Genomic DNA, 21,708 nt, shown 5'->3' with positions numbered 1-21,708 from the left:
AGACCTGAAGCCCTGCTACCCATTCAGTGGTGGAGGAAATCCTGCAGAGCTCTGTGTCAGAGTCCTTGTCTCATGCAATGGCAACTAGAAGTGCCCAAAGTGAGGCAGTCCAGCTGAAACAGAGTCAAGGAAGTGTTCATGGAGAAGTAATGTTCTTTCAGAAAAAGGGGAAACTCTGTACTTCCCCACTTGCCATGAAGCTATGACACGGGTGGGGCTACCTCTGGCACAGTCACAGCTCAAGATATCTCTTGAGCAGCCATGTCTGGTTTCCAGTGTCTCTTCCTTCATTTTACAGAGATGTTTGATATTGTTGTTGTCCATGCCAATGTATTTTCCTCATTTTGTTCGTGATATTTGTGAAATTGTCTCACAGCATTTTAGTATATTTAGTCAGGATTTAGGAATGGGCTCTAAAGCAGAAAACCTGCTGCTGAATATCTATGCTCAGTCACACTTTGATAACCAGCTACTTAGAAGGTTAAAATATAACTTCTGTGACATGGGTTTCCTCTCACTTCACTACAAAAAGAGTTTGCAGACAGGGCAGTATCACAACAGAGCCCTTCTTCCTGTTTGTCTGTCCTATGCCTTCATAAATCTCTGCTTGTGGCATCATAATCTGTTGCTGTGGGAATCCTGCTGGTATCACAAACAGGGGATTACGACCTCAAAGTAGGAGCAAACAGAAAAAAGAGATTGGTTCTGTGAGAAACAAAACATCCTCAGGGAAGATGAATAGATCATTCTCCCAGACCTTTCAAGACCATGCCCTGGAAACCTGAGATTGGATTCCAGATTGCTGTGTCTTAGTAACCTCATCTTCAGTGTCAAGAACCTACTGAAGACTCCCTTCATATTTGCCCCATCCCTGTAACATCCTCCACCCCACAAAAACAAGGAAACAAACAAGCAAAGAAAAACAAAACAAAGCAAAAAACAAACAAACAAACAAAAAAACCCCCAAAGGTCAGATAGGGATGCAAAGCTTTTTAGAACAAATTCTTAGGCAAAACACAGAAAAAGATATCTTTTGTAATGAATGTAAAAACAGTTCCTACAAGACGAGGTAAACTAGCTAGAATCCGCATGTATAAAATGAGTTTACACAAAGGAAATTCAATGCAACCTCTATCATCTGCCTATTTTTTTTTTATTTATTTCGTATTTGAAGGATGTACCACAAGGCTTTTTTTGGCCATATTACTGTGGACACCTGTGTGAAGCAATTCCACTGTGGGAATTGCTGCAGGGCACTTGCATCTGAGGAGTTTGGGGACCCCGTGGGTCACAGGCAGGTGTCAGTGGTACCACACAGTTACTGTTGCCTCAGTAGGAGGGAGGAGGAGAGCACCTCAAGATGCTTGGTGTGCTCATGCTATGGCTGACTGAGTCCCCTGAGAGTCACTGCAGCTCTGGAGTTGATGCCAGTGCTCACAGGAGTACTGCAGCTAGAAAAGGAGAAAGGGTTTGGTGCTCCTCTTCATAATTTCCACACAGGGCTCTTCCAATATTTATCCTTTATTGCTAATCTATTCGAATAGAATTTGAAGGAAATGCAAGATCAGTAAAGGCATATGCAAATATAACTTTTTTCTTGTAGGTCATTGCCATAGAAACTATTGCTACAGGATCTAGAGAGACATGGCCAGATCATAAGGCCACAGAAATGAGGGTCTCAGCCTCTTGGGTCCAGCAACATTAATTCTTGTGAAGCTTTACTCCATTTTTTTAGGCAAATTATTATTTATGATTTTTCCTTACTTTTTCTACCTGCTATATGGGAATAGAAATTGCAATTTATCTCACTGGAGTCCTAGGAGGAAGCCTTATTTTGTGTGGACAGGCAACTGGAGAAGACAACACAAGTGCTTTTGGGAATCACTTTTCAATGAGGCTTAAGGTCTCTTCTAGACTACAGAGTCCTTGCATGCCCACAGCCTAAGGACCTTTCCCAGCTTTTGTCTTACAGCAATAACCAAGTGTCATCCATCAGATCCTGACTCTTCACCAAGTGATGGATCTGAGTAAAGTCAGTCCACAAACCCTGTGTCCTGTCCTACACCTTGTGCAACACCTCTGCACCAGGGCAGCACCTGGGGGCAGCAGGAGGGTCCCTGGGATTGCTCTTGCAGCCCTCCAGGCACAGACAGTCTGCTTAGTAAAATTTAAAAATTCTTCCTTCAAATAAACCACTCTAGCTGAGGATGTTCTTTCTCAGTGAACAACCTTTGGCCACACTGTAGCCTAAAGCAGTCTTTGCCCCATGCTTCCTGCCTCCTGCTCTTGAAGAATCTCTTGTGTGCTGGCAGTAGCAATTGCAGAGCCTCCCAACACAGAAAACTGATCTCTTTCTTTTTCCTGTAAGTTTTTCAGACAAATCAGCTTATTCAAATGGTTGATGATATGACAGCTAGTCCTGAGGGAAGGGACTGTGTGGTCAGAGCACAGGGGAAGAATTGAACTGCTGCACTTGGCAGAAACCCACATTCAGACTGGGCTAAACTGTTGAGGAAATGGTTCCCTCACCAATCTATTTTGTCACCATTCTCTTGCTTTCTTTTACCATAAGCCTCATTCCTCTGGGTGGGTATTGAAGGACTCCACTTTGTTCCATTACAGTTGCTTCCCAAATTTCCCTGGGCAGGTGAACATCCAGGTAGTGTGGAAGCCTGTATTAGATCTTGAGAGAGTATTGGAGTGGAGGATACTTGGAGAGGCTGAAATAGTTGTTGAAAGCTATTTGCTGGCTGGTTTCTAGGAGACAGCATGACTCATTGCATCTTTCCTTGTAGCCTGTGCCTCTCAACCATTTATCAAGTAACACACTTGATCAAGACTGATAAAAATCTTTAAGAAAAATTACAGAGAGCTGCAGTATAGAATGGGAACATTTGAGTGTGGAAATAAAATGATTGCTGAAGATAAGGTCTGTTCTACTAGCATTGAAGAATGTAGGGTCACATTCATCCCAAGGGATTAATTGGTGGAACTCCCACTAGTGCAAGTGGGACGCATGCATAAATCCCTTTGTATCTTGACAATTTTCCCCTAACTATACTTTGACCAAACTTCACAGTCAGCAGTCTTTCTGTGTTTGGGGGCGTGTGTGTGTTAAAATTATTACTGCCATTATTTCATTCAGTACTGCCTAAATATATCAAAGCTAGAAAAGATTCTTAATTTTTGTTGAAAAGCATAATTTACACCATTTATAAGAACAATAAATAACAGTTGCAATAATAACAGTAATGGTCCAGAACATGATTTTAGAATCACAAAAAAAGCAAATGTGGTGCAATAATCATAAATAAGTAATAGCTGGCAATTAACACATTGCATTTCAAGCTCTGAAAGGAAAAATGACACTAGGGTGATAAGGCTGTTTTCTGCAGCTCATTTAGAAGAAAGGTGTAAATGGCATACATGACATTTCATCACTGAATATGCCCAGAGATTAGAATGCAGGAAGGAAGGCAGAGCTATATGTAGGTTACACAGGAAAGTTCAGCTACTGCTGTATTTGGTCTTATAAAAACAGTCCTCTGAATGCCTTTTCTGACAAGGAGAAATATGTTGTCAAACTTTTGATTCATCAGATGTTATCTCTACTATACGAGAAAAGTATTTTAAACTTTGGCAAAGCCCAGGAAGCAGAAAATGAAGTAGAAAAGAACAAGTTTGCTATACATCCAGAAACTAAATCAATAAAAATGACCACTGACAATGCCAAAATTCCTCTTTATGAAAATACAGGGCTTCCATTTTGAGGCTGATGATGTAAAAGGCTCTGTTCATGTTGAAGGTTAAAACACAAAGCTGAAGAAAGCAGATGACATTTTCCACAGAGTGTACCTGCTTTAGAACTGTAAACCTAGTTTTAAGTGGTTTAGATGCCTATTAAAAACACGTTCAGGACGGAGATGCTAAAAGTCATGGATGTGAACCAGAGCGCGCAATTTCAGAGCAAATAGATCTTCTGCTGGACTCAGGTGGGATCCATGCAAGGGGATGGACAAAAAAATGAATCCCAAATGTCTGGCTGTGGATAAGGCCTCTGGCAGCCGGCTGCACCTCGAGTGCACGGGCAGCTGCTCTGTTTGTGCACCAGGGCCCGACACTGTGGTGCTGCTAAACAAACTGGAGCTGGAGACGGCTTCCTCCTGACCATGGGCTCCTCTGTGCTGCAGACAGGCAGCTGGCTCTGAAAAGGAGCAGCCACCCACGCAGGGCAGCCTGGCAGAGAGCTGAGAGCACCAGCAGCCTGGTCCAACCCAGGCCATCCGCACTTGGACCTGTCACCAGTGACTCACAGTGAAGCTTGGCATTCTTCCCCAAATGTGTTTTTTGTTTGCTAGAAAGGCTGGAGAGTTAAATGTTTTAACCAGCTCAAAACTTTTGTTTTGTTTTGGTAGGATTTCTGCATGCGTGTGCACAAGGGTGTACCAAAGTGTCTTCAAAATATATATTCCATTAACCAGAAAAAATTAATGTTCTGATTAAATACACAGCCTTGCCTCCTAAGTGCCTCTGCCATTTTACTGGGAAGTCTACATTTGCCTCAGATATTTCAAGTTTGAATTATTTAAAAATAACCCATAATCCTTTTTTATGGCTGTACCTTAAATTCCTATGCATCTCTATCAAGACAATTATTTGCTACGGAAAAAAATACTTGGAAGTGGGGAAAAAAAATGCTGGCACCCAAGTGATCTGTTCTCCACCAGCATGTGGGAGAAACAGGTTCTCTTCCAACCCTCTTGTTCCCCAGGCTGTCATGGGCACCGAGTGCTGCAGAGATAGCAGCAGCAGCTTCTCCAGCTGATTAACCAGAGACAGTGACAGACTTTAGCAGGAGTGCTACCCAGCACTCCAGAGCCAAAGGAATAGTTGCCTCAAAATAGAAGCAGATGGATCTGCGCAAAACGATGGGACTTTGGAATTCAAAAAAGTGTGTTAGTGGCGAGGGAAAGAGGGAATTGTGTATCTCATTTTAAAAGGAATATGTACACTCTGTCTCTTACTATCTTTTCCAGCAAGAAGATAAGGAGGTCAGGCTGTACTGAAATACAATGAGCTGTGGTAAACCATGATTTTAAAATATGCTGAAACCTTTAACAGTAACAATAGAAGATATTTACCAAAATGCCATGTATAGATAATTTATACAGGGTTAATTATCCTGGCAATAGTTATAATTAGAAACAAACTTGGGTTTGGGGTTTTTTTTTCATATATTGGACAAGTCAAGTGAACTATGTGGAAAGAAGAGAAATGTCCTATTTTACAAATAAGGTCCAAGTATGGACCTGAATTTGAAATTTGCCATTGGGACTTCCTGAGTCTGAAAGACATTTGCTGGTGAAAGGATCAAACTCAAAAGTCAGTAGGCCTGAGTCTCCAGCAGTTTTTTACACCAGGGTAACTTTTAGGACCTCAGTGAAATTGCTCTAGATCTGTACTCTGATAAGTGAGAATAGAGTGAGAAGGATAACTTCCTGTCATATTGATCTGATTCCAACGCAGCAGATCTGCATCCTAAGTGCCTGTTGCAGGGCTTTAGGATTGCTTTATATGCCCTGAGAGGAAGTCACCCCACTATATCACAGACGTGCCATAGTGTCCTCCAAAACACTGAAAATTACACTTACTGTAGGATTCAGCTCATCTTTGGCTGCAGACTTCTAAAGATTCACTCTGTATTAGAAAATTACATGGGATTGAACCCATTCTCCAATCTCTGCACTTCACTCTGGGCTTTTTTCACAGCCACATGATTAAACTCTCTTAGCCTGACTGCATTTAACACGCCTATTGAGGATGTGTCAGGCCCATGCTGAGCCCCAAACTGTGTGTGGGCACTGTCTGGGAGAATGCTGGGCTGCTGCTGACGGTGCTCACAATTTGACCATATGGATGGTCATGCACTGGTGCACAGGGCTGTGCAATTGCCTGGCTCAGTTTAGTGGTGTAAAAATGATCTTAGTGTCTAAGCCTATCTGCTGCCTTGTAAATGCCCTTCTTAGAAAAACTGACACCTAAAGATGCCCATTTCTCCTCACTGAGTTTGGAAAAACTCTAAAGTGACTCATTCAGATCTAGACTTTGACTTTCTCATGCCTAAAATGAAGTGTCTGCTAACCAGAGTGTTTTAAGGACACCATGTATGTTAATCAATGAAGAAAGAAAAAGGTTAGATTTCTTACTGCATGTGCCTGGATTTAGTATCTGGTAAAGCTGAATCTCCAAGTAAAGAAACAAAGAGTGAAAATAAGGCAGTCTCTGACACATGTAGATCGATGCAGAAGCAAGCACTCACTGAGACAGGCCAGATGCTGACACCATGCTTTTCTCCTGTCTGCTCTGTAAGCAGTATAAACAGCAATAGACATTGTATCATTTTAAATTGCCTCATCGAATGTAATGCTGATTTTAGACTGTTTTGAACCTCCTAGCTACCGAGGAGCAGAGAATATTTACTCTCATCTTAAAAGATTTTACCTGGCGAGACAGAGCAAACAGCAGTCAATACCATTAGGGTGAGCAAGACCCTTCTGCACTCCCGGCAATTCTTCAGGGCACAGTCCCTGCAGAGCCCTGAGGGATCTCAGACTAAAGTGGAAAAGCAGAGTAATGGGCATGTCAGCACAGCATGATTCATCATCAGTCAAGTTAAAGTTTGGGGGACACACGGACACTTACCCTAACGAAAGGAGAGTAAGCTCCCACTTACTGCCCTTGTTACCTAATGCTTGACATGGCCTCAGTGCTCAGTTAGATTTGGCAAAGACCCAGAGAGAGATGCTGATATCCAAAGTTGCAGTTGCTGATTCTTTGAGTGTCCCTTGATGCATCTGATTAAAGCAAATGATCGATACTAAACTTTGAGAAAAAACTAGTATGGGGATGTTATGGATGACAGCCCATGAATAAATAACTCTGATAATGGCATTTGTCTTACTATAAAGCTCATCCATAATTTAGCAAGAATAATGCCCATTAAAGAACACCTAGAATGATCACTGACAAAATAAAGAGTTAATTGGTTTCTATCTTCTGGGAACTCTCATAATAAGCTCAGTATGGAAAACTGGCTATGAACTCTATATTGCAATTATAAAAGTATCTACTCTCCAGGTTACCTCCTCCTCATTTAATCTTTCTGCAGCACTTTTTGGACATCTGCTTTTGATATGTGTTCTCTAAGCTGGAAAGGAAAAATGGTGAGAGAGGTCCTATCTTTTTTTTTTTTTTTTTTTTCCTTTTTTTTTTTCAAAAATAAGGAAGAATTTGACACAATCACCACTGAAGTCATCAGAAACTGATTTGGGTCCCAAAGTAAATATCGTGGGAACCTTAAAGTAAATATTGCTCCTTATTAAGCCAATAAGTGTTGCTGTATGCTAAATTTAGGAGGAAGAAATAACCCAGTTATGTCAGAGGAGTTATGTACTTTAATAAAATGTAGCTTGAATATTCATACCGTACAGTCATGTAATGCCTATAAAATGTTTCCTGCCCCACTACCACAAAAACAGTTTGCAGATGTCTTTTAATCTAGAAAGACTGTCTGTCTAAGGCAAGGGGAGAATGCCAATACCAGAGCCCTGCTCCTCCAAAATACAAGTGGTTTGTATTTTCACATAAGGATTGCGCATATGCACTGGCACATCTGTTCACTACACAGTCCCACAGCCTGGAATGGATAACTCTGACTTTGGGGATTAATGTCAGTCTCACTTGAATAACAAACACTTGTAGTCTAACAGTCTTTGCAGCACTCAGACAGGATACACTTTTCTGGATGTTGTGTCAAAACACAAAGTACCATCCTGTCCTGCCCTCACTGGGTGATCACCTGTTTCTATTTAACAAGTATAATATGATGGTGATGGAGTCAGAGTGTTTCAGAAGCATCCTGGAACAATACTCCATGTGGAAAATTATGGTGTCCCGTAGTGCTCCACATCTACCCCAACTATATTAAACACTACATAAAACAATCTGAATTCCAGACGTTCTCTTTAGATATTGTAAGTATGCTATGCCAGTATTTATGAGATCAAAAACATGCCAAGGTTTTAAATCCATCATTCTGAATAGAAACTTTGTGTTTCACACAAGACTGAGCTCTCAGGATATTGCTCCCCTCCCCTCAACACGCCACAGCCTCAACTTTGAATGTGACCAAAAATGTCACCACTGTCACTTCTCTTGAATGAAAAGACAGAAAAGCAGGAGGGTTTATCACAGTGTACTCTGGACATCGACACCAAGCAGTTCAGGTATTGACATCCAGTGACTCCCTACAATTCATCTGATGCTTCTGCACCCAGACCTGCCTCTTCTGGCTCTTGGCTGTGTTGGTCAACATCAGAAAACAGCAAACTGCTAATTGGCATTTGGTAATAATGAGGGCTGCAAGAGAAATGTTTTTACAGGGCTGTAAGAGAAATGGTTTCACAGGGCTGAAGGGAGAGGCAAGGGAGGAGTGTGAGAGGGCAGGGAGGCAGCCAGCTCCCCTCAGGCCCACTGCCAGCAAGGTTTTCCATCGCCTCCAGCCACACACCAGATTTGCACCACAAGCCCCTTGCATTGTCATCCCTTACATTGCTGGGATTTCTCCCTCCCCTTCCAGGCCATTTCAGTCTCTTTTGCGTGCTGAAGTCTGTAGGAGTGCAAAGAGCAGAGGGCTGAGGTACCAGGACAGATGGATGGAGCAAAAGAGGAGTCAGGGCCAAGGGTGAAAGCTGTTTGCCCTTGATGGAAAAGTGTTCCCATGGCTCTGTCCCACCAGACAGAGGAAGCCCAGGACAGGAAACCACCTGGCACAATGTGAGAGGAACCATCACAAAGCAACTGCCTTGCACACACACACACACACACACACACAAAGGGAGCTGTTCTGGGGGGAAATCATGCAGATTGGAGTCCCTTGAGCTCAGAGTTTCACCTCAGGCCAAGGGGCTGTGCCATCTGGGCAGTTTTGTGGTGGTTTTTCTTTTCCCCATGGGCAGATGTGGGTTTCCTGGAATAATATGTGTGCACTTCCATGTGCTAAATTGCACTTTTCTCCTGTGGCTGTCCAGAGTGAATTGTGAAGGGCTGAATCATGCTAATGTGGAGAGCTTGCACCACATGAGCCATTCCAAGGAGATTTTACTCTCCAAGGATAGCAGCCCAAGTTAATGAACACTGTTACTTTCTATTATTTCCTGTAAGAGAAAGTGGAGAGAGATGATTCACTAAGGAAATCTGCATAATTAGGGTCCATCATTTCCTACAGATGGGAACATCACAGGCAAAGCAGAACATTTCCCCCCCATCCTTTTAGCAATTCTTCTCAAGTAGCTGCTAGCTTCTCCACCTCTGGGAAGGGAGAAGGAAGAGTTAATCCTGAAGAATTCTTCACCAGGAGAACTGCTTCCCCCTTGCTGCAACTGTTACTTCTCCCCAGCTTTCTAACTCCACATCTTGTCTGCTTAGGAAATGTGCAGTTCAGTTTCATTTTCTCTTATGAATGGCTTATGTGGACACAAACTAACCACAAACTGAATTTTGGTCTGGCAGCTTAGGAATAGTATGTTGGTGTGCTGAGGCCTGGTCTTTGCCAGGATCTGCCCAGTGCCATGGGAATGGCACAGACCTCCATCAGATCAGTCCTTGAAGAAGAGCAGTCTTAAATCCCTGCTTCATATTCTGCTCTGCCTCTGTCCCAGCAGACAGGGTGACCCTGTGTGAGATTTGCATGTGAGGGATTATTCAGCCAGTGGTCACCAAGCAGGGAAGAGGAAGGGAAAGGGGGTGTTGAATAGTTCAAAATGGTGAGTGTGGTATCACAATTTATATATTTTTATTACCTTACAAGAAGCTAGTGGCACACATTTCTGAACACTAAAATAATTTGTAGATAGTCTTGTAGTACAAGGTAAAATCCACTGCTACCAACAATGGTAGCTCCCACCCTACTCCAATACCTCCTGTTCAGGGCTACCTGTGGCATAGGTCTGGTAGCCCTCCTCCCCTCCCTGGGCTGGTTTAATTCACTACTTGGGCAGGAAACTAATTCAAAGAGGGTGAGGAAAGGAGGGACAGGACAAGGAGAGGGTTAGACTTCTGTTGGCTCAGTGAGTTAAAGCAGTCCAGGGACACACCTGGAAAAGGGCAGAGCAAGTATGAAGGAGAAAGTAGGGCCATAGGACTAGGAACAGGGTAGGGGAAGAAATCAGTGGGGAGATCATGATTTCAATAACAGCCAATTCTTTTACAGTCTAGATTGCTCTTAGAACAGCACTCTGTATCAGCATGATGGTACAAAATACCAGTCCAGGACAGCCCTAAGTACCTAAGTTAGTACATAAGTTAGGTACCTAAGTTAGGTACCATCAGAGTGGGTTTGCTTTTAAAACTACTTCAATGGAAAAATCACCTATAAGCAAAGGTTGGTGGGGGCAGACATAAAAAGTGCTAATCAGGCCTGAGTTTACCTTCATTCAGAAGCTCTGAGCAGCTGAGCAACATCAGAGCTGGAATGTCATGCTTGAGGATGTGTACTGACCTCTTCTACCTTGGGAAAAGTTCCCAACTTTTTTTTTTTTTTTCAGTTCGGTGTTTGCATTCATGTCTTATTCTCTTATTCTGCAATTTCTTATTCTTATTCTGCAAACTGACAGGAGAGGCTTGGAACCTGGATTGCTTGATATCTTTAATATAGTTTTTTAGTTTTTGAGGCGCTTAAAAAAGAAATTTTATGACAAATGAACAACATATAACTCTTCAAAAGAAAATCCTCAGAATATTACACTTTATGTAGCATTAATCAAATTAGGATATCAAACAGATTTTCTAAAATGTGGTCTTGTAAAAACAAATTATCATAATCTCAATTTTCTGGTAAACCACATGGACTTTTCAGTTTGCTCTTCTTTTTTTCCTCTGTTCTGTTATCTAATATATTTAATTATCTTATCTCCAATGTTAATCCACCTTTCTTAGTAGCTCAATATATTACCAAAACAATCATTTTTCACATCTCTGAACTCAAATCCAGCAAAAGTGGGAAGTTTCACAGATCAGGCGAGAAAGCCTTTCCTCATAGGACTCTAAGAATTAATCAGTCTAGATAGGTTTTGTATACAGTTACAAGCACCTCAATTTTTTGTGCTAAGCCTTCAAAAGGTAGAAATTAGCCCCTCTGCCTTCCACCTTTTAAAATGAGGATAATTACTCTCAGCTCCACAGTAGCTGGAAATTTTAAAGTTACTTGTAAAACCTGTGTTGCACCTAAAGACAGATTGAAATGTTTTGTGCTTTTCTTTTCTTCCAGTACTGTTAATACTCTTACTGCTTTGTAGATCAATAGTAGCTTTTCCTAAACAATAGCATAAATGATAAATCAAGGGGTCCTTTTGGCCATATTAAAAGAACTATTTTTGTGATGTGACCAGTTTCTTATATTCATCAGCACACGTCTGTGGGGAGGAGCAGATTGTGAACAGGGCTAACAAATGGCAGCCTGCCACTCACAGAGACCACAAACCTCACTGATTTGCCCAAAAAAAGCAACTGCCTGAAGTTTCTTATCTCTTCTAAAATTTCACACTAAATCGAAGACCTCGACAAGAACTTCCTGTCCCCTTGTAAAAGCCCTTCACCTAAAAACTGCTGGAAACTTGTGACCTTCAAAGGTGAGATCTGAATATCAGCTCTCCCCTTGTGCCACTTTGCAATACAAAGGAACCTCTGAGCTTTAATTGTCAGACAAAAGACTCTCTTTTAGCCTACACAGTCCCTTTAATTAGGGTCTGCATGTGTATACATCAGTGACCTTTAATGGCAGGCCATTAGCACCTTTAAACATTACACCCTGATTGGTTTAGAGTCTGTGTGCAGAGAATGTTTTCGGTATTAAAAGTCTCTTTAATCTAAGGGAAAGGATAACAAGATCCATTGCTTGGAAACAAAAGTCTGCAGAATTTTGTACCTGCTTGTTCTACACTGAAGATATCTTGTCAGTGAAAATCCTTCCCCAGGTGTGGTCTCACTTGGAATTTAAAGCCCCTTAGTGTTGACAAAATGAAACCAGTAAAGAGTGGTAAACAGCAGGAAAGGAGTGTAAAGCTAGAGGAGCATTATACATCTGGCCACAGAGCTGTTTATGGCTGGGTTAACACGCTCAGCTGAACCACTGGAACTGGCTCTCCCCTGGGGCTCCACTGCACTCCTTGGGGCTGGATTCTTTCTCCAGCCTTAGCCCAGTGTTACCACCAGCAGTCTTTGTGGTGCTACAGACTGAAATAAGCAAAGGAGATAATTTGGAGGTGGAGGGGGGGGAAGGACACGAAAAACCCTCCGTTTGACCAAACTAGATTAATTCATTGATCTGCCTCATGGCAAGACCTGAGCAACCACCGAGCCCACAGAAGCAGGAAGAGTGCTTTGTGGTTCCCCGCAAGGAAGCACTGCCGCGGGGTAGCACCACAGTGCTGCTGCCAAGCATGTAACTTTGTCTTTTATATGTTGTTTTGCAAGGTGAAGTAGACAAAACATTGAAATTATCAGCTTAGTTATATGAAAAAAAACTGCAGAACAAAAAACTAGTAGAAACCTAAAACGTTGACCTCAGTTCTTTGCTCAGGTCTCCTGATTGAGGATCTGCAGCTTTCCTGTAAGAAACCCCTTCCTCTCTAGGAAGCATTATGCTCCATGGTCCTGGTGATCATGTCTGTCATGGTGACGTTTTTCAGGCCTTGGACTGGGAAATTGTTTATGGTCGGTTTAAAAGAAAGTAATCTGAAACAAAAAAAAAGGTGTGAATTAGTTCAACAAAGCCATAGTAGCAAACTTCTAATTCACTTAATGATTTTCATCATAACTTCTCCTGTGCACCCTTTCAGGACAGGCCTACTTAGTCAAATTCTGCTCTCTAACATCTCTAACACTATAATGTCTCAGAGACTGTAATTTTCTACTTCATATTCTGGCGCAGAAGCACATTTTCCACCTCCACAGACATTCCAGTGAGGGGGACTCTGAGATCCCATCTATACCTTTACCTCCCTGATAACTGTGAATCTCTAATCTGTCCCTTCAGGGCACCTATAAAGATTTTGAAACTCACTGCTTTGCTAGGAGGAAAGCATTTTAAGACCTAGCAGGCATTAAAATATGGAATTTGCTAGACCTACTGCACTCCAGGGAGATGCCAGAAGTCCTTGGGCAAGGACTTTCAAAGAGCATGCTGGTACAGATTGCAAAAACATAATCTCAGATCATATTTTGCTGCAGATTCTGCACCTGACTTGGGTAAAACTGGGATAAACAGTGTGTGTGGATCCTCAGGAGCTAGACTTTGCCAGCCACAGCCATTTTTGCATCCTGATCCTGTACAACCAGTAGATGCTCCTTTTTGCCAACACACTAACAGCTGGAACCACTTAGATTATTGTTGTCTGATGTGAGAAAATGTTTCTTTACCTTCCTTTGGCTTATTTTCTTTTCCACTGGTCTTCTCCTCACATAGAAGCTGTTGGCCAAATCTGCATACAAAACTCTTCCCCTCTCCCAGACTTGTTATCTGGCTTAGGCAGACACCCAAGTCCCTTCAGACTTCAAAGTTTTCAGCATTCATGCCAAGAACCATCCATGTTTCATGCACTCCTTCTCCTCTCAACCTCCTCCTGACTTCTCCAGGCTGTAAAACTCTAAAACTGAGTTTTCAATTATCCAGAGTCCAATTGTTTATTATAGCAATACCCACCAGGGTTCCTGGAGGAGTCACGGTGATGAGACTGAGCATTCCATAAGCACTGGAGAGAGCAAACATAGGCCCTCTCTTTGAGAGAATGCCGAATGCCCATGTGATGTTGACCCTTCCCCTGCCAAAGCCCAAAATAACTTGTTTAGGAGAGTAAAAACACAGTTACTCATCACTCCCTGCAGATAAGCACTTGCAATCTGACAGTGCTGGGTCATGTTTGCCGGGGAGATAAGTTGGAGGCTGAGGCACAGGAAGTGCTTTGGCCAAACAATGTTTGTGGGGATGCCTGGCCTGTCCCCAGTTCCTGAATTAGCAACATTCTTTTTTTCAGCTCTGCAAGAGGCCTGGTGGCACAAGACTTCTTTTTTTTTTTTTTTCTTTTTTTTTTTTTTTTTCTCAAAGCAGGGAAAATCTTTGCAAAGAGGTCCTTTTGCCACACTGATCTGAAGCATGGCATTTATAAGAGGAATTATCTGTGGTCCTGTGCAACCAATCTCCTGCATGATTCTAGTGCAGCCAGCCTGCCTACACCACCCCCATTAAAGATCTGTGACCACTTGGAGACTCTTCTCTTTTTCTCTCATGAAAGAGCATCGTTCACAAAGCAGTGTGCAGCCCACACTGAAATGTCAGGGGCCTCAGGGTTCATCTCCAGAGCACCAGCTGTTATGGCAGAAAAGAACTCCCAGACACCAAACCTCCAAAAAATAAATATTTGTGAGTATGAAGAAAAGGAGATGGTTGGGAGATTAACAACTTTTTGCTCATTTCACTCGTATCTACAGAAATCATCTGATGAAGGGATGGTTTCCATGCAGTGGCCTGTTCATCTGCGGCAGACTGACCAAATGTACTTGGGTTGCTGGCAAAGGAGTTCACCTACAGCAGCCACAAATTTCACATGGGGAAAGGTCAAGAATTAAAAGTTAATTGAGTAACAAGGGAGTTAGAATAGCAAAAGACATCCACAATCATTAACAATGTGTGCCAAGATCTTTGTAATTTATTGGCTGGGGTTTTTGACAGGCAAAGCTACTTTTTTTTTTTCTTTTTTTAATTATGACTGCTCACGTTTTGTAATTGAAAGCATTGTGGCTGTCAAAAAGTTTATGCCAGCCAGTCTGTGGGGCTTCAGTCTCAACTCCATACACAAAGGAGTTCTTAACTGTGATGCTCATCAACAGCGTCAGAGACTGTAAGGGGAATTTCTCTGCTAAATGTAAGTGTGACTGTTACCAGGTTATCCCTGGTATCTGGCTAGTGTATCTAGTTTTATGGAAGCCTGGGGTGAGCAGTATGGATGCAGATGTCTGCTCTTTGGATAACTAAGATTAAGTAGATGACTCTGAATCTGTTCATTTGCAGTGCAATCTCTTCCAGCAAATCCACCTTTATTTTCTGTATCCTGAGCAGACCAGAGAGAATATCAATGCAAGCCATCTTCATTAGGTGTCTGTTTACGTTCACATCTTTGGGCAGATTGCTATCATCCTTCCAGAAAAGGATGCAAATGGTAAATTGAATGTTTCAGAAATCTCCAGCTTGGCCCCTTAATCTTGGAGATTTCTGGTTAGACATCTTCAAATACTCCATAAACACTTAGGAAAATATCCCATATTGCAGTGAAACAGATAAAGCATAATTCATGGGAATTGTTCCTTCAGCTTGAACAGATTTTTGTTCACATCCAATGCTTTCAAATGGAATTGCAGTTGGACAGCTGTCCATTTCCATGACATTTTCTATTCTGGGACATAACAGGAAAGGATCTCAGATATTTGATTTAGTGGATAAGTACTGCTTTGCCCAATTTGGCTATTTGAACTCAACAGATGCAAATGTGGACAATTTGGAAAGCACCTGCTGTCTCCAGAGATATTTGTGAAAATGAGGTGCTGTCTCTCTTGAGGCTTATCTTGGCAAACAAAACCCAGTAAACCTAAACCCAGCATTGCAAAACATCTCTTTCTATTTTACATGTCTATTTTTTTGGTGGTGATGGTTGGTTTGCATTATTTTTTTTAGTCTATGAGAGCAAATATATCCTAATTAAGTTAAATCAATTGAAAGGGGCAGAGAGAGAGAAAAGAAGAGAAGAATATTTCAAACAAGCTATTTTTGGTTTTGCTTTCACAAAACTCTTTTTCTTTCTTTGTTTATATGGCTGGGCTCAGATTCAGCTAAAACAGCTGATTCCAATAAAGAAGTACTGGCAGCTTTCAGACCTGCTTTCTCCCTTGAATCTAAGAGAAAAACAGAAAAAAGTGTGCAAACTTTTCCAAGTGGACCTGGAGGGGTTCACTTTCTGGAATTTGAATGTCTGGCAAAAGAACTCATGCTAATTATAACATCTCTATGTTCTCAGCTTCCCAAACCCTTTCCTGGTCTTTTCCCAGAGCAGGAAAAAAGAATGTGCAAGACTTCTGTTGCCAGTGAATGGCAAAATCAGGAGCCCCATTTCTTCCCTTTCTCCAGCTGAACCCACACCTGCCTTGGCCGGGTCCCTCCATAACAGATGTCAATTGCATGTGTCATCCTTGTAGCTTGGAATTGCTAAAATGTGAGACCACAGCAAACTGAAAGCCTGTGTCTTGCTAAGACAATTTGTTGGTTTTCATTTGTAGCGAGCTGTGTGGCGATGCCACTGCTAGTTAAAGGGTCAGTATGACTTTCATTTCACGTTACCTGTTCTTTGTGAGGGCCTCTAGGCCTTCTCTCTTGTGGGATATAGAATTCCTTTTGCAGCAAGTCACAGATCTGCCTTGGAAAGCTAGGCCCATAACAGAGTGCCGGAGAATACATGCTAGGGTGACTCAGTTACTTGCTCCTTATTAAGGACTCTGTCTTCCCAATGGCTTCCCAATCACTGCAGTGAAGAGCAGCTGGAAATCCACTGTGCATTTTCAAACTAAACCCTTCCTTTCCATAGGCACACAGATTATGAGCAAATAGCTAAATGTTTTTGGCTCCTTAAATATTCTCCATTACAATACATTAATAAAGACATGATTTTGCAATCTGGCCAAACCAGCACATGGGTTCATTGTGAGAGGAGCATGAGGAATCCTGCTATAGATGTGTTTTGGGTAGAACAGCAATACAATATGACCCGAGGAACAAATCAACATCCCCTCAGGGACTCTGCTTTGGTCTGGGACTGAGATGTCCTGAGGAAGAATTTCTCAGCTGGCCCTGTTTCCTGTTCCAAATGTGTCTGTAGCACATCCTCCAGTGCAATCCCTTGGATGTCACAATCCACCTGTATGCCAAGAGAATCTCCAACTGCCCAGCCAGGGGTGCTTTTTACAGTCCTTTCTGTACAGCAGAATAGGGGATGCTGTAATTTGACCCATAATGCTTATCCTGTAAAAAAGTCTATTGTTTAAGCAGGAATTGTAAAGTGTTTAAAATATTAATTTTTAACGAATATTTTAATATAAACATTATGCCTTTTATCAAGAGCTAGTAGTTTATTTTTCATGTTCTATTTCACCTGTGAACACTGTTTTCTGTCCATTTATTTCTGAAGCTTCATTTTTGTCATGTTTTTGTATGTGTAATGGCTTACTTATACATTTAATGAAAAAGCATGGAAAATTAATATACAGCAAATAACATTTCACCTGGCATCACAGAGGGGAAATAGAGAAATACAATAAGATGGTATAATCTTCTGAGCCCTATAATGTCCATACATATTTGTATGAATTCTTCACCTTTATCATTGTTCCTACCTTCTGATATTTGTTTGTAATTTTTTTCCCGGAATTCTAATACATTATTCAAACAATGAGTATCTCCTGATTTCCACTATCTTCTCTGATAACCTCGAGTCTCTTTTTATCTCAAAAGCTAAGCAAATGAGCCTGTTTTATTTTTATATGCTGTTTACTGAGCCCCAGCTAAGCTTTGGGTTTGAAATACTCAGACTTAGTGGAACCATAGGTTTGAATACGAGCAAGTTAATCTTTCCAACACACAAACCTGTAGAAGAACACCATTCCTCAATGAATAAATTCTTCCTCAAAATTACACCCAAAATGCCAGATATTGAATGGACAACTTAAAATCAGGCTTTCTTAGAGGTCGCCTTACAGAGGATGAGTGAGTTCTGAGCACAGAGCCCCTCATGAACCATAAACTTCCACTCACCAGCTCCTGTTTTATGGAGCTCAGAAGATAAAATATGCATCTGCACAGATTTCTGCTGCGGCAGTACAGCACACAGAGAGAAAGTAGTTTCAAGGGACAAATGAAGCCAGTTAGTGTCTTGTAAATCCAAACCAACACAATAAACTCCACCCAAAAATCAATAAGCAATCTATGTCAATCAGAGGGCACCCAAAATATAATAATGTCAACATTTCTCCAGTGAATACCTGGAGTCCTTTTCTCTGTTCTAGCAAAATTATTCCAACAGGTTTAAGCAGAGTTTACATAGTTCATTTTAGTGTGGGTTTGCATCTATGCATGAAGATTGTACTTGTCCACATGCAAAGGTAAAAAAAGGTTTTCCAGCTGCTACTATGACAATCATGGAATAATTGAGAATTGAGTGAGTCTATCCACTGCTAAACCAAAAGGACAAATTGCTGAAAAATACCTGCAATCCAACAGAAAGATATATTTCTCATAATAATACCATTTTTTGCATCTGGTTTGGGCATAGTGACAGGATGCCAATCTGGCTACAGTAGGATTGGGTGTAGACTATTGCTATACTAAGAAATCCTCAAGAAAGACCAAAGACAAAAAACCCCAAATTTTATTGGGGGAAAAAAATAGTAATGCAACTTTTCAAATAAGGAAAATTAAATAACAAAGGACAAATGAATAGAATTGCTGTTTGTACATAATCTTTTTCCTCATCCACTATATCCTTGCTTCCAGGAAACTTCGTTACTGTGGAGAAGAAACTCTTCCCTGTACACTTTGGGTCCTAGATGAGTTATTTTCCTCACCTCTGAGGCCTGGCTGGCTTTCTCCAGCACTGGGCTTCCATCTCCCTGTCCCTTTGCCAGGTTCATCCTGCACTCTTCATCACTTTGTGTCCAAACATGCTCAGAGGCCTGATGACGAAGAGCCACCTCTCCTTCCCTCAAGCCCCACATCTCCCAATCCCTCTCTTAAGGGAAGATACATGTAGTTGTGAAGATACCAGCAGAGCAAACACCATCCAACACAAGACTCAGTTAAGTTTCAAATAACCACGGGGCAACACCGGCCGGACCCAGGAACAAAAATCTAACTGGGCCATCTGGAGCAGAGAGGAGAAAAGATAAAAGCTGACATGTGCCTGTTCAATGAAGGCAGCTAACCAGGTCTTCACACCAGCACCTTCAAAAGCTTGTTTTCAAGCTGAGCAAGGGAAACAGGGCAGGACAAACTCTTGCACAACAGTTCTCAGAGGAGGGAAAGCAGCTGCTGACGTTACTCACAAGGATTTTCTCTGGGTAAAGAATAAGAGCAGAGGAGTGCACCCCACTCAGGTTTATAGACATTTTAACAGTACCCCATGAATAGCCAAGGGTACATGTGGAGCTGCTCTGACTTCATCCATCAGTAGAAGGAAAGTCATTTGCCAGCCCAGCAAAGTCAGCCTTCACATTACGCCCTGACAAGCTTTGATTACATATATATGTATACATTGCATTTGTATATGTGAGAGTATACAGAGATAAAACCTGTAATTTTTGTCTCACTGTGACCTTGCCAATAAGCTTTATATCCATACAAGCTTCACCAGCTGTATCACTGCTGTTTTAAGCAAAGTTAGTGACCTGGGCTCTTGAAGTAACTACTTCATTTACACAGGACCTAGTGCCTCCTGCTAGGATTTAATAGCTGTGAAACTCATGGTTTCAGCCTCCAAGTCATGACCCAAATGTCACCAGTCTCTTTCCTACTACACAGAGCATGACAAGAAAAAAAATTAGACAGAAATATTATTGCATTTCTGCTGGGGAAATATTGTACTAACTCCACAGTGGTAAAGTCCATCTGAAAGCTGTCTGATTTTTCTCTCAAGTACCTCATGTCAATCATGGGGTAGAGCCAGGTAAGATTTTCCTACTAGATATCTGCAACCTAAAGCAACTGGGGGATTTGTTAATTTCCTTTGGGAAAGAAATTTCTTCTTTGGTTCCAATGTTGTGAAGGGTATTAGAATTCTACCATATTTTTGCTGCAGTAAGGTGACCTTTGCTTGACAATCCTCCTGCTTTCTGGGCCTCTGGAACTGCTCTGGATGGTTGCAATCAATGTGATCTCCAAGGGAAATGCCACAGTGGGGGTTATCTTGGAGCCAGCTCTGGGTCAAAATCCATCAATAAAGCCAATAGAAGGAGAAATTATCTTCCTCAGGGTCCAAGCAAGATTTTCATCTGCTAGAAGAAGCCAATGTTAACAACAGAGCAATGACCACATTTCTGATTATCAGCCCAATCAGTGTCCAAACCTGATCTCAGGTCAAACAGCTCAATAATTTAGTTTGAGGCTCCAAACAACCGCTAACTCACCCGCTGCCAGAAAGCCCTGCACTGTGCACAGGAACAGAACACTCCCCAACTCACATCCCCTTTCTCCTATGCCTCCCCCTCTGCAGAGACTGAAAGAATCCCCAGCCACCTGTCAAGCTGAGCTTTTCCTCCTGCACTCTTGGCATCTTGCTTTTTATTCCCTACCTGTCACACGCAGGCAGCAGAGCTGGCCACCCAACACCTTCTGCTGTGAGTCATCCCTCAGAAAAATACTGCAGAAAATCCTCAATCCTGCCAATCATTTTAAAGAGCCCTTCAATAGTTTTCACAGTGGGTGGTATTTTTTTTAAGAGCCATGATTTTTTTTAGTCAGTTGCTAATCTGGAAAGAAGGTCAAAACCTCTGTGAATATATACACTGTTGAAAGTTCTATTGCTGGTGTATGTTTAAGTTATCATAAAGACCTGTGAGAGGGGAAAGTGTCTCAATTTCTAATTGCAAAAGCAAAAATCTTCAGAAGGGGAGCAGCAGAGAAGATCAAGGAATTTGGCAGTGTATATACTCTGGAAACAAATGATTTTCATTTCTTTCAAGGGTGAATAAAAATGAAATATTAAAGGAGAGGAAAAAACCTTTTACAATAACTTTTGAGGCTATACCTCATCCTATTGTTTCAGTAATCAAATACTTTACCAAGCAAAAAGAGATTTTAATTTGCTATTTTAAAAATTCCCCAGCTGGAAATAGTCTAATCTCTAAAGGAAAGAGTGCCAGATGCATAGGACAAGAACAGTAAAAGCTCTAACCCAGCAGTCTTCCTCTTATCTTCACTGATAAGAGGAAATGAATGAGTCAGCAGATCAGAGAGGGAGAAATGGAGTGTGTCGCTCCAGCAGTTCTAAAACATGTGAACCCAAGAAAATGTCTGAGTTATCAAGCAAACTTTTAATGTTAATAAAGAGTTTCATTGGAAGTCAATGGAAGGATTTCAAGTTTGACAGCATAATAAGCCAGTTTCTTTGTACCCATCATTTTTTTGGACCTGGTTCAGTAATACCTAATTCTCACAAAGTATTTTTCATCATTTAATCAGAGACTGCTTTAGGAAAGAGTTCAGTATTCTTCTGTTGCTAAATTGAAGCAAAAATAGTCTAAAAAAGAAGTGAATCTTTGTTGATAAGACATTACAAGAGCTACAGATCCGTCAGTGTCATGTGATCTAAACTAAAAGAAAACACACAAACGAGTTTCCATATTTGCCTTTGATTGATTAGATTGTGCTGTTCTTGCAAGGATAAGCGTGTTAACTAAGATTGTAACATTTCTTAAATGGCAGGAAACTGTCAAAGACTCTAAGACTTCTTTAACTAAATTAATTTAGTATTGAAGGAATGTTAAAAAGAAAAACACTGGGGGAGAGAAATAACCAAAACCAGTTTAAAGTAAAATTCTAAAAGCTTCAGAATTTTT

Source organism: Onychostruthus taczanowskii, unplaced genomic scaffold (assembly GCF_017590055.1).
Source record: "Onychostruthus taczanowskii isolate IOZ18803 unplaced genomic scaffold, ASM1759005v1 scaffold3, whole genome shotgun sequence".
In the NCBI taxonomy this organism is placed as follows: Eukaryota; Metazoa; Chordata; class Aves; order Passeriformes; family Passeridae; genus Onychostruthus; species Onychostruthus taczanowskii.
This window is presented reverse-complemented; position numbering follows the sequence as displayed.